The 16,617-nt window shown below is 44.2% G+C and overlaps 1 protein-coding gene across 2 annotated transcripts in view; it reads left to right on the top strand.

Annotated features, from left to right (window-relative positions):
• PRKCE (protein kinase C epsilon) overlaps positions 1 to 16,617 on the top strand; it is a 568,938-nt gene that overhangs the window by 512,918 nt on the left and 39,403 nt on the right. The gene's annotated exons all lie outside the window — the stretch shown is intronic.

Genomic DNA, 16,617 nt, shown 5'->3' with positions numbered 1-16,617 from the left:
TTGGCAACTGCTTAGTCTGATGTCGTAAAACTCACTGAGAATTGCTGCCGTTAGGCTTTATGATTTTCATTGTTTTATAGTTTATACTTGTGCCCTGCAGTGATTTTCCATTAAATCAGAACATTTATGTTTCAAAAAAGAGCTGATGTGGTTGTGGATATATATATATATATATATATATATCTTAAAAGCTGATCGCTGGCAATTAAAAACTGATTAGTTATCAGCAGATTAGGAAATTAGCATTTGTTTAATAAAGTTCTATTTGAAGCTCTTAGTGCCTGAAAATAGTGATTTTTTTTAACCTGATAAGTTGACAGATTTTACATTTGTATATACTGAAGGCTTCAAGAGTAATTGTTGTTTCTACCCCTGTTAGCATAAACCAGTAGTTAAAATAAGTTGCAAAATTGGGAAGGGACCAATGACAGTATAGTCTAAGAAGTTACTAAAACTTCTGTTGATTTTATGTAAAACATATCCTATAGGTATATGTATTATACTATATATACATATAATAATTATACAGAATATGAATATATATACAAATTTTATACTAAATATTCATTATATATATTAATCATACTAGATGCTTTATTACAAACATACTTTGTGTACATAGGCAACGTAAAACTCCCAACATCTCTCTATATTTGGTATGTATTAATCCTACTGTATATTACATATATGTACAGTTCAGTTGACCTTTGAACAGCACACTGATTAGAGGAACCAAGGAAAAAGTTACATGCAAGCTTCATGTATAAACTTCATGCAAACTTCATGTAAAAGCTTCATGTATAAGTTACAATCAGCCCTTCACACTCATGGTTCCATATTCACGGATTTAACCAACTGTTAAGTGTTCAGTACGTATCTATAGGAAATAAAACCACCAGATTGACTTGGTTTGATCTCCTTGAAGTCCAAGGGACTCTTAAGAGTTTTCTCCAACCCCACAGTTCAAAGCATCAATTCTTTAGCACTCAGCCTTCTTTATGGTCCAACTCTCACATCCATACATGACTACTGGAAAAACCACAGCTTTGACTAGATGGACCTTTGTTGGCAAAGTAATGCCCCTGATTTTTAATATGCTGTCTACGTTGGTCATAGCTTTTCTCCCAAGAAGCAGGTATCTTTTAATTTAATGGCTGCAGTCACCACCTGCAGTGATTTTGGAGCCCAAGAAAAGAAAGTCTGTCACTGTTTCCATTGTTTCCCCATCTATTTGCCATGAAGTGATGGGACCGGATGCCATGATCTTAGTTTTTTGAATGTTGAGTTTTAAGCCAGCTTTTTTACTCTCCTCTTTCACTTTCATAAGGAGGCTCCTCAATTCCTCTTCGCTTTCTGCCATAAGGGTGGTGTCATCTGCATATCTGAGGTTATTGATATTTCTGCTGGCAATCTTAATTCCAGCTTGTGCTTCATCCAGCCCCGCATTTCGCATCATGTACCCTGCATATAAGTTGAATAACCAAGGTGACGATAAACAGTCTTGACGTATTCCTTTCCCAGTTTGGAACCAGTCCATTGTTCCATTTCCGGTTTTAACTGTTGCTTCTTGGCCTGCATACAGATTTCTCAGGAGGTAAGGTAAAGAATTTTCTACAGTTTGTTGTGATCCACACAGTCAAAGGCTTTGGCGTAATCAATGAAGCAGAAGTAGATATTTTTCTGGAACTCTCTTGCTTTTCCTGTGATCCAGAAGATGTTGGCAATTTGATTTCTGGTTCCTCTGCCTTTTCTAAATCCAGCTTGAACATCTGGAAGTTCACAGTTCCCATACTGTTGAAGCCTCACTTGGAGAATTTTGAGCATTACTTTGCTAGCGTGTGAGATGAGTGCAATTGTGCAGTAGTTTGAACATTCTTTGGCTTTGCCTTTCTTTGGGATTGGAATGAAACTGACTTTCCAGTCCTGTGGCCACTGCTGAGTTTTCCAAATTTGCTGACATATTGAGTGCAGCACTTTCACAGCATCATCTTTTCGGACTTGAAATAGCTCAGCTGGAATTCCATCACATCCACTAGCTTTGTTTGTAGTGATGCTTCCAAAGGCCCATTTGACTTCGGATTCCAGGATTTCTGCCTCTAAGTGAGTGATCACACCATCGCGGTGTTTTGGGTCATTAAGATCTTTTTTTTGTATAGTTCTTCTGTGTATTCTTGCCACCTTTTCTTAATATCTTCTGCTTCGGTTAGGTCTATACCATTTCTGTTCTTTTTATGTGCTCATCTTTGCACGAAGTGTTCCCTTGGTAGCTCTAATTTTCTTGAAGAGATCTTTAGTTTTTCCCATTCAATTGTTTTCCTCTATTTCTTAGCATTGATCATTTAGGAAGGCTTTCTTACCTCTCCTTGCTATTCTTTGGAACTCTGTATTCAGTTGGGTCTTATCCATATCTATGCCCAAACAACCTGCTCTACTGTGAGGATATGTTCAGCTGGTGATTGCCAGCCAAGTCACTCTGAATTTTAGTTGAATGACATCACAAAAATCCAAATTCTGCTTCAAGAATGGTCCTATGGTTTAAAAAAGAAAAAAAAAAAAAAAGGAAGCTGACTCAGGCTAGATTCAGAGGTGGGATAAAGAGGTAGCTGCTAGGAGAGTCCTAGAGGGAACCTCCCCCACCCCCAAGCAGAATTTAGGAAGTGGTATCGCACCATCTCCTCCACTAACTCTCCAGTCTTCTGACAAGTCTGTGGAGGTTCCTGGGGGAAGTTGTATATATCAAGCTGCAAATGCCCATCTTAGCTTAATGACACTGAACAGATTTGCAAGTCATCAGAAGGACTTGTCGTTTAGGGGAGAATGATTTTTCAAGGTAAAGGAGTAAAAAATATATCCTGAATGCAGTTGCCCCTCCAGTGGAGCAGTAGGTAGGAAGTGCCCGGGAGGGCAGCCAGTGGGCCGTGAGGCTGGTGGAGTAGAGAGAGGGACCCAGGAAACTGGACTGTTGTTGGGCTGGGTACATCCACTCACGAGGAGGAGGAGGAGGGGAAGCTGCTAGGTCTTTCTCGGTTAGAGCCTGGAAGCCTTCTGGAGAACATGGAGCTCCAGTGTGTTTTCCCTGAATGAAAGTTCTTCCTATGTGGACATTAGGTTGTCTTATGCAGGGACATGTCTCCCAGTGTCACTTGCAGAATTGTTGCTTTATTTTTTTTCCTGAGTGAAATTTTGGAAATTCCTTCTCTTTTTCCCATTGACAGGTTTTACATTTTCTTTTCTTTACTAACACTATTCACCAAGCCACCCCTGGCACATGATACCTTTGTTGATTTGGCAAGTCATTTATTGAAATGTATAATTTATTATTAGTGCATGCTAAGTAGATCCAACCAGTCCATTCTAAAGATCGATCCTGGGTGTTCATTGGAAGGACTGATGCTAAAGCTGAAACTCCAATACTTTGGCCACCTCATGCGAAGAGTTGACTCACTGGAAAAGACTCTGATGCTGGGAAGGATCGGGGGTGGGAGGAGAAGGGGACGACAGAGAATGAGATGGCTGGATGGCATCACCGACTCGATGGACATGAGTTGAGTTGACAGGGAGGCCTGGCGTGCTGTGATTCATGGAGTCGCAAAGAGTCGGTCACAAATGAGTGACTGAACTGAACTGAACTGATGTTACTTTAGTTGTGTTCAACTCTTTGTGACCCTATGGACTATAGCCTGCCAGGCTCCTCTGTCCATGGGATTCCCTAGGCAAGAGTACTGGAAAGGGTTAGAATACTGGAGTAGGTTATTGTTAGTAGTATTATCATTACTGTTATTACTATTTCTAAACTGGAGTCACAAAGCATACAGAGAAAATATCAATAAATATAAATAAAGGTAAGCAATGTATCTCCCTGGGCCTAAGTTGGGTAGAAAGAACTTGGAGCTGCTGGATCACCAAACTTGAGGCCCCCAGCAGCATGGCAGTGACTGACCAGGCCCTTTGGTAGACTGTCCCTCCTCCTTGGGCTTCCTGGACATTGAGCCTCCTGAGCTTCCTCTCTGGTTGTTTGGTTGCAAGTCCTACCCATTAAATGCTGGGCTTGCTCACAGACCAATCTTAGCTTTCTTCTCTTCTCACACTGTACTATCTATCTTCTCAGAAACCCCACCCACACTCATTCATTCTCCAGCCCAAACCTTCCTATATCACCACCTGGTCAGCATGTTCAGTTAGGTGTTGCCGAGGCATCTCAGACTTGGGCTATGCGAGTTGAACTACTGGTCAATCCCTGCCTTCGCTCCACAACCTGGACCTCCCCAGTATATACATAGTAGGTGCCTCATAAATATTTATCACGTGGAGCACTCTTTAGTGCTCCAGCACTCCCAACTCTAATTGTCTTTGTTTCATAAACTCTGACAGATTATGTCCTCCCTGATGAAAGAGAGGAAGCTTTTTGACCTACCTCATCCTCATGGATCTGTGTATCCCCCTTGGCCCAAGCCCACAAACATACGTGTGGCATAAACACAGCATGCACCCGTCCCTAGCAGCATGTATGCCTACACATGCGCATACACCTACACCTCTGATCAGCTGAAAAGCACCACTCGGTCTCAAAACCTTCTGTGGCCAAATTAAACAAATATAAATGTACAATTTCTTTTTTTTAGAATAATAAAATCTGTTTTCTATCCCTTCAGAGGTCAGCCCGTTTTCAGCTCCCTGGCCTTGCCGGAGGCCTCTGACATCCTCCAAGTAACTTGGGTGACCCCCACTTTGCAGGAAGACGTGCTTGCCCTACATCCTTCTCAACTCATTGGAGTTGCATTTGCATTTTCTCAGCTCTTTATCTGGGCTGGGCTGACCTGTGAGGGACAGACCACTCTCTGAGCATGTGGCTCCTTGTGTAGCTGGACATGGAAGCCATACACTCACAATATGGCAATTTCTCATCCTGACAAAAGAGTTTGAAGAGTGGTTTTCTGGCCTTCCTGTCCAGGAATTCTGGGCCCTGACTAGGGTTCCATAGTCCACTTCCGCCAGACTCCAGGCACGCCCCCAGAAAGGTTACTCTTGGTCCTTTAGCTGGAGTAGCCCTTTCTATGATGACACAGTGCTGGCTGGGTTCCGAGCTGCAAATTGCTGGGCCCAAAAAAGACGAGACCAGTAGTCCTTGCCTTCTAGTGATGGTATCCTCTTTGTCCCTCTGGTATAGAACTTACCATCCCAAGTATTCTGGACTCATGTCCGCTTATGTCTTGTAGTAAAAGAGCTTTCCTTGAGGAGAGGGTCTGTGTCCTCTCTTAGTATCCTCAGGGCCTAACTCTAAAGCAGACCCTGAGTGGCATCTCAGTAAATAGTCTGGAGCATTATGTAGTAGGGCCAAGTAGGCAATAGATGTATTAGGAGTTGTTGTCATGCCACTAAGTAGACTGTCCTTAGAATGGGCTCAGTATGGATCCTGCCCATTATATGGATCCAGACACTCAACAAACATTGAAGGCCAGGCATTTTGAAGGCTCTAGGGACCAAGATGCAGACACAAAGAAATGTGAGGGAAACTGTAAACTCAAGGATATAAACAAGCAAAGTAATTGCAAGTTGTAATCATTGCTGCATAGGAAATGACCAGGGTGACTGAAAATAAAGGAAGGGGAGGGGCAAGAGGTGATGGGATGCTTTAGACAGGGTGGCCAAGAAAGGCATCTTTGAGAAAAGGGGATGGAGACCAGAATGCCAAGGATGCTGTTCCCTAGGGAGAGGGAACAGCCATGTGGGAAAGGTCTCAAGGCAGAAAAGTGCTCAGTGAGCTTGAGGAGCTGTCACACAAACCCTGTGACTGCACAGAGGGGAAACGGGCACCAAATGAGACAGGGAAGGGCCAGCCCCAAGGCCAGAGGAAGGCTCTGAGGTGCCACTTTGACTGCCGTGGAGGTTGCCGGCGTCAGCAAAGGGCCCTTCGTGCGTGAAACCAGGAAATGGACTGGAAGGTGCAAGAGAACATTAGATTCAGCTGCCTCTGGGGGTTTTGGCCTTAGTTTTAGTATTTTTTTAAAGAACAATGTATCTTAGTAGTTGCATATGTTATCTGAAAATAGGATCATCTGACTGGAGGAGCCATGATCCACAAAATTCACTTCTCTATTAATTCCTTTCTTCATTCCTCTGACCAACAGGTATTGAGAAGCTAGGATGCTTCCGGCACTGGAGGGATTCCCAGGCCCCGCCCCCATGGAGTGGGGCATTGTGGAAGACAGATACTCCCATTGGGGCCTGTGCCAAGACACTGAGGCAGGAGGCAGTCTCAAACATCTGGGAAACCACCCGCAGGCCCCACGTTTGGATTTTGAGGGGGTATGTTGAGGGATGAGGCTAAAAGGCCAGGCTGGTGGAGACCGCACAGCGTCTCACACACCATGTGAGAAAGCAAGTTCATGGGGTGCCCTTGAAGATTGTAAGTAGTAGGAGAGAGTGGTCAGATTTACATTTTGTATCAAAATGTCTGCTGGCAAAGGTTTGCTCAGGAGTAGAAAGGGAAACATTTGGTGTCCAACAGCCAGGATTGCAAGTTCAAGCTTCATGTGTTCCAGCTGCCTTAGCTTCCCAGGATCTTAGAGGAAGGGTCCTGGGGGATTAATGTATCCAGTCATTGTACCTCATAGTTGAGGACAGTAAAGTTCAGAAAAGCAGCTTGCCTGAAGTCACCATTGTCCTTGGTCCTGGTTTGTACACTGAACCCCAGATAGCCATTTCAAAGCCAAGTTGAATGATGACCTGGAGAGGAATGAGAGGATTAGGTGTTAAGTGTCAGGTCAGGGCAGCCCATCCTCCTTGCTGAGGACACAAGTCAAGGCTTGTTTCCCATCAGTGGAAGTCATGATATTATCCATGAGTATTAAGGATAAGAATTTGCTGTCATTACTGTGGGTGAAAAAAAAAAGTAATTGGAGAATCATGCGATCAGACAAGTGATTCTACAGTGATTCCAAGTCTTAATGCCCAGGTACAGCCCCAGGCTGTTTATTTTGGCTAGCAATAGGGATGCTCTTTCACACCTCAGGTTTCCAGTTGTAAGTGTAGTAGTTTAAAGTCTGCTGTCTTCAGACAGGGTGTTTTCTATTTGGTCCAAACTGCAGTTTGTAGCTTATCAGTTACATCTTATGTTGCCATGAATCAAGAGCAACCACCACCCCAAAAGCAGAAATTGTGTTTTTAATCCCACAAAAGGGCAAAAGCGTGGTACAGCACTTTTTTTCCTCCCCAAATGACACAGCAAAATGGGATTGAGAGCATGGGAGTTGATGTCAGGCAACACCGACTCTGTCACTCTCCACCTCCGTGTTCTGGACCAGGTCGGTGACGTCTGAGACCCTTCTCCCTCCACTTTAAGAAGGAGAGAATAATAATCTGACCAGATTCATAGACTATTTGTGAGATTACATGAGATAACGTGTGTAAAAGATGTACCGCGTACCGCTGAGCCTGGGCATACAAAAGCATCTGAAAAAAAAAATGGTGGTTATGATTTGGTTCCTAAATGAGTGAACTTTTTCCTACGAAAAGACTTGGAGAAAGATTTCTCTGCAGACTGGCCCAGAGTGAAATATTATCATTAACTCTCAGAGAATGGAGATTTTTTTTTTTTAATCATTTACCTTGGTTCTGAGAGCAAATTATGCTTTTCTATTTGATGGAGAGGCAGGAGGTGCAGTCTCCTAGGCTTCTCATGTGCCATCATGTCTGGCTTAGGGTCGTACTTGAGTGACATGGCCTCTCTGGGAGAAATGGGAGGTGGCTGCAGCAGAGAAAGCCAGGAGAAAGGATGACAGCCGGTCACCAGCATTTGCTGCCATCTTGAGGAGAGTCTGCGTTGAAGGGACAAATGGTCTTTCTGTTGAGCTTATTACTAAGTTTATGAAAGTGTTTGACGTCATCTGCCAGAAGAGCCTGGATTCCCATCTGATTAACCACAGTCATTTGCAAGTCTCCACTACTTGCCCCAAAACAAGCAGAGTTTCTTCATAACCTCCCCCTGAGGGCCTGTTCTCTGGTGATCCAAATACTTGGCATCCCAAGAAGTAATCTTTTGCATCTCTTATCTTCACATAAATGGAAGAATTTACTGTCGTTTCTGTGGCACTCAGGCCTGAGCTTTGTGGAATTAGCCTGCTGGTGGGGTACGCATACCAGGAAGTGAGGGCACTAAAATAAATGGAGCCAGGGTGAAGGAGACAGGCACATATGGGTCTCTTCCTTTAGCGCACGTTTTCAAGTCAAGAAAAACAATTCTTTTTTTTTTTTTTTTACTTCTGAGTCGCATGGGTGCCAACCCTTTGCTAAATGCTCTGTGGTTTACAGAAGAGTTTCTTGACCTTTATTCCTGGGAAATCTAACCATCAAGTTGGGGCACTATAATTTTACAAACGGCAAAGAATGGAATTTTCAATCGAGATGGTGCTGTGGGAGGAAAAGAGGGCTGTATCCAACTTCTGAAGTGCCAACCCCAGCTCATGTCACTAAGCTTTGTGCTCCCCAGATTCTTCATCTGTAAGTTGAGGGTGGTGCTCCCCACTGCCCAGGGCTGTTGTGGTGAGTAAGAAAGATAAGGCGTGTGATAGCCTTAAGGCTGTGTAAGCCCAGAGCTTAGGAACAGGTTGCAGCGGTGAACCACCACCACCCTGTGGGCCCCACTCCAGCCCTGCAGATCCCAGATCCCAGGTCCTGAGCAGTTTGCTGACCAAGGGTCTGGAAGCTGTCACGTCAGTCTGGATTAGAAACACCTGTGTTGCCCCACCCGACACCGCCCCTCTCAGTCCCTGCCTTCCTCCCCTTGTTTTCTCCCCTGGGGCTGTAGGTGTTCCCATCAGGGGTCATTCCTCAGGCCCAGGGGAAAGGAACCTGTGATTTCTCTCGCTGGGCTAGACTGAAAACGTCAGTCTCTGTCCCCGTTAAGCGTCAGTTGTCGCTTTCTCATATGTTACAGTTGCATAGTCTTCCTATTTTTCATTCCACAGTGTCTCTCTCTGTGGTTTATACACAGTAGGATGTGAATGTTAGTTGCTTTGTCATGTCCGACTTTTTGTGACCCCATGGACTGCAGCCCATCAGGCTCCTCTATACACAATAGGAGGGAATAAGTATTTTTCAAAAAAGCAATGACTGTTAGAGATCCCCATACAGTACTGGGGTAACAACAGTGTCTCAGGCATTGTGCCTGAGCTTTCACATTGGTTACATCATTTAGTCATGGCAGCATTCTGCTTATTTTACAGATAAGAGCACTGAGTCCTAAAGATATTTTGGACTAGTCCAACACCATCCAACTGAAAAGTAGCCTAGTTAGGATTTAGATACAGAACTGTCTCACTGTCTATCAGGAAGAGACAAGTGGGGGTACCTCCCTGGCATCTCAGATCACAACACAGAGGTATCCACAATTTCTTTGGCCATTAAGTGCTGAGGGGAAGGTGGGTAGGGGTGTACAATTCTAAGAAGCCAAATTATGTATTTCAGACTGTCGTGGATACATTTCTAGAGATCTCAACAGTTGATTCCATGTCATGCTAAAAGTATACTTTTGTTAAAAGTATAATTCGACCTACTGCTAATCTCGTCCCATCTCTAACAGATGAGGTAGGAAGACCTCACTTCTCAGCACAAGAGCATCTCTTCCCCAGCTCACAGCAAACTCATTGTAGGGACCTTTGCTTTCACTCAAAGTTCCCTTTCCCTTTTTTCAACACAATAAACTAGTATAGTTGATCAGAGAAGAAAAATTATTTGCTTTTTTTTTTTCCCTCCTTAAAACCAACTGCTCGGCCTTCCTGCCATCCCCATAGGTTTTATAGAATTTTTTTGAGGTATCTTGTTTAGGGAATTTCCTTTCTTGCTGTCTTTGGAATTTCTGAAAGAGAGCTATGCTGCTTCCCCAAGGGAGCCTTGGTCATACCACCCTGCCTCTAAATCAGCCAATCCCTGTCAGCCACTGTGACCTCTCAGCCTCTGTAGTCTTCTCATCACAAAGCCTTCCTTTCCCAGCCCAAAGGATCTGGGCCCAAGCAGCAGATAGAGATTTCCAGGTCACAGGTGGGTCTCGTATTTGGCATAAGGTGGTCACGGGCAGCTGTGTGGAGTTAGCATAGCATTGCTTCTCACCAACTTGTGGCCTTGGGCAAGTAACTCACCTTTCCTAAGCATTCATTTCTTCATACATTTAAAAAGGTGGTTGTTGATGCCAGATGTCAACAGGGTTGTTGTGGTCAAGGTTCTTGTCTCCCAGGATGAAATGGCAGAGGATACCATAGGCAGATGCACCCTTTCCTGGTAGCCAGAGCATGGCTCCCAAATCCCTCTTTGGTTTCATGATCTGGGTCAGGCCATCTTGGAGCTTTTGATCACTGTTTAAGACTTAAATTTGAGAAGCAGTTGTCCACCAGAGGCCCTGCAAGATGTTTAACAATGTTTAGAGCTACTTTTGTTTATTACGAATTGGTGGGTGGGGGGTTGCTAAGAGCATCTAATGTGTAGAGCCCCGGGATGCTACCAAGCATCCTACAATGCGCAGGACAGCCCTCCCACAACAAAGAATTATCCAGCACCAAATGCCAATCCAATGTGCCAAGGGTGAGAAACCCTGGACCAGAGGGACAGTATGTGACCTGCTCCCTAACTCTTTCCCTCCAGCCCCCACACAGCCCATTTGGACCTCTAGTAGCTGGGGGACAAATGGAGGCTCCATGGAAGTTCTCACAAGTCCTCCGTCTAGTAGAGAAATACAGGAAGGTAGACTTCATCCAGGTGCCACATGACAAGTGTATTCTGCCTGAGGAAGAAATTCTAGGAGCACCCCCCCTAAAATCAGGGACTACCAAAAGTGCTCACTATCACCATTATTCTTTAGCATTGTTCTCAAGGTTCTAGTCAATACAACCAGATGGAAGAAATAGGTTAGAAATATAATCATTGAAAAGGAAGAGAGAAAAATAATCACTAATACAGATGATTTGGAAAAGCCAGGAGAATCAACTGGAGAACTCCTTTACAAAAACAAAAGTTCAGTATAGCATCAGGGCACAGAATGGCCGGCAGAAATCAATAGTTAGTGCAAACATGTGTAACTTGATAGAAAATATAATGGAAGACAAGACTGTATACAATAGGAATGTGAAACATAAAATAGTAACTTGGGTTATTTAGAAGTAGATTCAGTTTGCAATTAACATGTAAAATCCAGACAACAGTGCTTTAAATAAAATACAGTTTTTCTTTTCATGTGAATGTTATCTGGAAGTATAGGTAGCCCCAGTGACCATTCCCGGGGCAGGGTCCTTATCTTCAGGGTTGAAGGTGGCTGCTAGGATTCCAGGCATTACATCCGCATTCAAGTAATAGGCTAGAGGAAGAAACGAAAAAGCAGAGTAAGGTTCTTCCTTTCAAGGAGAATTTCACACATCTGATTGGCTAGAACCTAGTCACGTAACCATGCCCAGCTCCAAAGAAGGCTATAAATCCTAGTTTATAGCTGCATCACTGTGTGCTTGGCTTAAAAGAAATCAACATTCTCTCACTATGGCAGAAAGTGAGAGTGAATATTGGGACCATGTGCAGGCTGCCATGAAGTGCAACAAAAAGGTAAAAGATCTACGAGAGAGAACTTTAAAATGCTCTCACAGGACACAGATGAGACTTGAACAAATGGAAAGACAAACAATGTTATTGAATTGGAAGACTCAACATCACAGAAAGATCAATTCTCCCTGAGTTAATTTATAACTTTAAACATGTTTCCAATAAAAACATCACTAAGAATTTTTTTTTAACTAGACAGATGATTCTAAAGTTCAAATGGAAAAATAAATAAGCAAGAGTAGCCAGGAACTTTTGAAAAAGGAAAAGGAGGGGACCAGCCCTACTGTCAATTAAAATATATTTTAAACCTACAATAATTTAAAAAGTGTGGTACAGATCAATGTTATAGAGTAAAGGGATAAATCCAAATATATGTGGACATTTAATATCAGTATTTGATAAAGGTAGTTTTTCAATCAATGAGGAAGAGATGAACTATTTAACATATGGGATTGGGACACTTTAATAGAAGTCTGAAAACAAAGTTGGATCTATACTCCCCAAGTTTTATCAAGATAAATTCTAGGCATATCACGGACTTATCTTTATATAATGAAAGCATAAAAGTACTAGTGAAAAACCTTGGGAGAATGCTTTTATAACTTTGAAATAGGTAGAACAAAGCCTTTCAAATGAAAACATAAACTCTCAAATCTATAAAATTAAACATCAATTCACTTACATAAAAAATAATATTGGCCTGGCAAGAACTGGCATAAGCAAAGTCAAAGAGTAAACTGGGACAAGCATTTGCAATTCTTAGCCCACACAAAGGTTGTTTCCTAATATAGAAAGAACTCCTGACAATCAACAAAAAACAAACACCACAAAAGGAAAATGGGTAACAGACAATTCACAGAGGAAAAAAAAATTACAGACCACTTTTAAATATAGGAAAATTGCTCAAACTTACAGAGAAACCTAAGGATATATACTGAAGTAGCGTTGTTTCTACCTATCAGACTATGAGAAACCTGATAACACACCATGGTAGCAAATAGGAACTATCACCTACGCTTCTGGAAGTATAAATTGTTCAGCCTCTAAGGAGAGCAGTTCGACCACATTCATCAAAATCTACATTTTTGTACTATTAGACTCAAATTTCTAGGATATATACACAATTACCTTCATATATGTAAAGATTTCATATGTACAAGTGAAGTCACAGCAGCACTATTTATAATAACACAATATTAGAAGCATCTTAAACAGGTCCCCCCAAAAATATGATGCAGTTTTATGCAACCATAGAAAAGAATTTGGAGCCTCTTCATGTACCAAGACAGAAAGATTTCCAATATATCCAGTAAATAAGTGAAAGATACAAGGAACAAATGAGTGTATATAACAAGCTCCCAGTTAGTAAAGGGGGGAAATGAATGTGTATTCACATTTTCTTATTTACGTCTAAAGTGTGACCAAGAAGATGCACAAGGAATAAGTTAAAAGCAAAGCAATTGCCTGTAGCGGGGAAGGGACAGAGGCAGAGGGGAGAATATTTCCTGTATGCCCTTTACACAGTTTTATGAGCACATGAATGTATTACCTACTGAAAAAGATTGAGTGAAACTATTAATAGATCAGCTTAATAAAGGCCAGTCACATTGGCTCATATATAGGGAAAGGGATGTTGCTGTATTTGTTTCTATTATTAAAAAAAAAAAAAAAAGAAAAATAACCTACTCCTTAAACCAAAGAATCAATGACTTCAAACTGTGGTGTTGGAAAAGACTCTTGAGAGTCCCTTAGACTGCAAGGAGATCAAACCAGTCAATCCTAAAAGAAATAAACCCTGAATACTCATTGGAAGGACTGATGCTGAAGCTCCAATACTTTGGTCACCTGATGCAAAGAGCTGACTCATTGGAAAAGACCCTGATGCTGGGAAAGATTAAAGGCAGAAGGAGAAGAGGGTGACAAAGGATGAGATGGTTGGATGGCATCACCAATTCAATGGACATGAACTTGGGCAAACTCCGGGAGATAGTGAGAAAGAGGGAGGCCTGGCATGCTGCAGTACCTAGGGTGGCAAAGAGTTAGACATAGCTTAGCAACTGAACAACAACTCCATAAACAATGTTCCAGTCCTCAAAAGTGTCCTGACCTTGTATTTGGGGATTGAATAGAGAAGGATTGGTGGCTAGGCAGGAGCCCCTCTTTGCAAAGCTGTCAGTCCACAGGTTTGGCAAGTACCTACTCCTTGCTCAGCCATGACCCAAGGGCCAGGGGAAATTTCTCTCAAAAGAAAAGTTCAGTCACTCTGCCATGCAAGCTGGACTGCAGAGAAGGCAAGGCTGGGAAAGGACTGTTTCTGACCCCGCTACTCGGAGAAGCTTAGGGATCCCTAGAAAGAGGCAGTGCTAGAAGCCCAAAGGAGAGAAATCCTGGGGCAGGAAGAGCAAGTAGAAAGGTAGGGATTCTGGAACACATTGCTGGTTGGAGAAGGGAGGGAGACCATGAGGGGACCACAGTCTTCAACCGGCTGTGCAGCAAGCAGAATTTCAAGGCTACCCCCTCCCCCGGTAGCCTTCATGCCTCCCCTCCCCTCTCTTTCTCCCCATGAGCAACCCTGGCCCTGGGCTTTCCTGAGCACGGCCATCCCCTGAAACCCCACCTGGGAACTCACTGAGAGCCTGAGACAGGACATGTTTAGTCCCTGTGGTATTTTTCTTTTTAATGAGACTAGAAGACCCCCAGAGAAATAGAGTTCCTCCAAGGGCCTTTCAGGCACCCAGGGGGTCTTTCAAGCTATGCTAATCTTTCCTGTTACAAAGGAAAGGAACATAAATCATGAAGTCTTCCCTGGGACTTGGTTTCGTGTGGGGAGTTGAAGTTTAGATAAATTTAGACAGTGGAGGGGGAATCTGAGGACTATGTCAGGCACCAGTGACAAGACAGCAGGAAGAAATTCTTTGGCCTGGGGCCTCCCTTCGCCACAGCAGAGGAGCAGCTGCCAGCAAAATGTGCTCCGCCCTGGTGGCCACCCTGGCCTTCATCAGGAGTGGCTTCTCTCTCCCAGAAGAAGAGGGGCAGAGAGCCCAGGGATGATGTGCTCCTGGGCCAGGGCAAGGGTGGGCAGAGAAGAATGGGAGACAGGGAGGAACTGAAGGTTCACCTTCTCTTACTCAGTAGGAGCCCTAAGAAGACGGAAAGGCTGAGCTTGATGGACCGGAAATGCTGAGTCGCAATTTTCAGAATAAGGGCAAGGTTCAGGCTGGCTCAGAATCTACTAAATCTATTCCATTCACACAGAAGCAAACGAGTCTTTCCTGTGACATAACAAACATTTTCAAAGAGAGTGCTTTGAGCAATGGCATGCGGGGCTCCTTTTAAATTTGGGGTTGGTGGCTGGCATTGAAAATCTGTCACTGAGAAGGCTGGAAGGTGGGGGAGTGTCATACCCAGAGGCAGTGGTGCCCAGCTTCAGGTTCTAGTTCCATCAACACCCTGTCACCTTACAGAAATCACTTACCTCTTCCGTCTTCCACTTGGTTAGTTTCTGCCACTGTCAGGCAGAGAGTGCTCTTCCTAACTGTTGGTTGTTCACAATTTGACTGTGGTTTGTCGATGACCAGGTGTGCTTCCCGCAGGCTGTGGTTATTAGTAGCCTGAGTGTTGCCGCGATGATCATGGTGGGCGGGGTGGGTCTTGGAAAGGCAGCTCCAGTCTAGAGAGCAAGTAGGGGCCCTAACTCAGTGGGGCCGTGAGTCAGCCTCAGCCACTCGCACGTTTGCAGGACTCCCAGCTCCTCTCTGTTGCCTCATGTGTAAAGGTGTTAAAGATGGGCTACTTTGACACACTCACCACAGTAGTCCTTCCCTCCAGCACATGAGATTACAGACCTGCACAGGACCTAACCCCTGTAGTGATTGTCACCCAGGCTACCTGAGCGCAAGTCATGTTCCTCTCGTTTCCCACCCCCATCGCCCCAGCTAGAACCCAGCCTTGACCACACACAGTGGCCAGGGAGGGGACTTGGTGAGCCCTGGTCCCAGGGGCTCAGCTGATCGGATGCACTCTTCTTTCTGTAGTTCCCAGGCATTTGCTTAGAGCAGCACATTTTATGTGCTTTCTTTTTTCTCAAGAAGTCCCAGCTGTACGAGGAAATGGGGCCACGGGTGCAAGACAGGCCAGCCTTAGAGTGCTTCCTGCTGCACCTTTGCACTCAGGCCTGGATTCCTGATGGTGGCTGGAGTTCAAGTCCAGACGCCAGCAGGCCTGTGATAAAGGTCCCTCTTGCTCTGTGTGCTGTGGAATCAGCTGTCTTTGCAAGACCCCCCACCCCCGCCCCAGAGTGACTGCTGAGAGAGACCCAGGGTGAGGACCTCCATCTGGATCTTTCCATGAGACAGGTCTAGAATTTGCAGACTTGCCTGGTAGGGGATTTATCATCCAGAATCCTAGATTATATATGAGATCTTACGTGGAACCCCAAACTGTAGAACTGGCCGTGTGGGAGCCGTACTGCCTGAGGCCTGAGAACCACCCAGCTTTATGGGTCCTGGGAATTGCAGCTAGTGTGCCTTCTTTCCTGCACTCAGACCCTTCCCCCACTCGGCCTGCTTGCCCCCAGGAGACTGATCTTGCAAATGCTTCCTGCTTGTGCAGGCTGGGCTTCAGTTATCCTCAGCCCCTCAGCATGAATTTCAACTTCCTTCTTCCTGGTGTTCTAGGCTCTTCATGGTTCTTTTCAACATGCCTGTCCTGCCTCACTATATCCTGGGACCCAGTTCTCTGGTCTCTTCATTGCCTTTGGCATGTATCATGTTGACCCTCGCCTCCCTCCCACCTTTTCTCTTCATGTTCTATCCTTTCTCTTGAGAGTCAGTTTCCTGGAAGCCCTCCCTCCCTACACCAGCCATCAGTGATCTCCCCACTGAAAACAATAGCTCACATAGTGCCTTGTAAAGTAGTACTTGGTTCTTATGTGTTTTACCTGCTTCCCTGGTTCCAATATGTCAGTCTTGCCCTTCCAGCTGATTCCTATGATTAATTCATGATCTGAATAATACAAATTTACACATATAGTAGGGC

The sequence above is a fragment of the Moschus berezovskii genome, chromosome 11, assembly GCF_049115385.1.
Source record: "Moschus berezovskii isolate FMDL1 chromosome 11, NW_MosBer_1.0, whole genome shotgun sequence".
Taxonomy (NCBI): domain Eukaryota; kingdom Metazoa; phylum Chordata; class Mammalia; order Artiodactyla; family Moschidae; genus Moschus; species Moschus berezovskii.
This window is presented reverse-complemented; position numbering and strand designations above follow the sequence as displayed.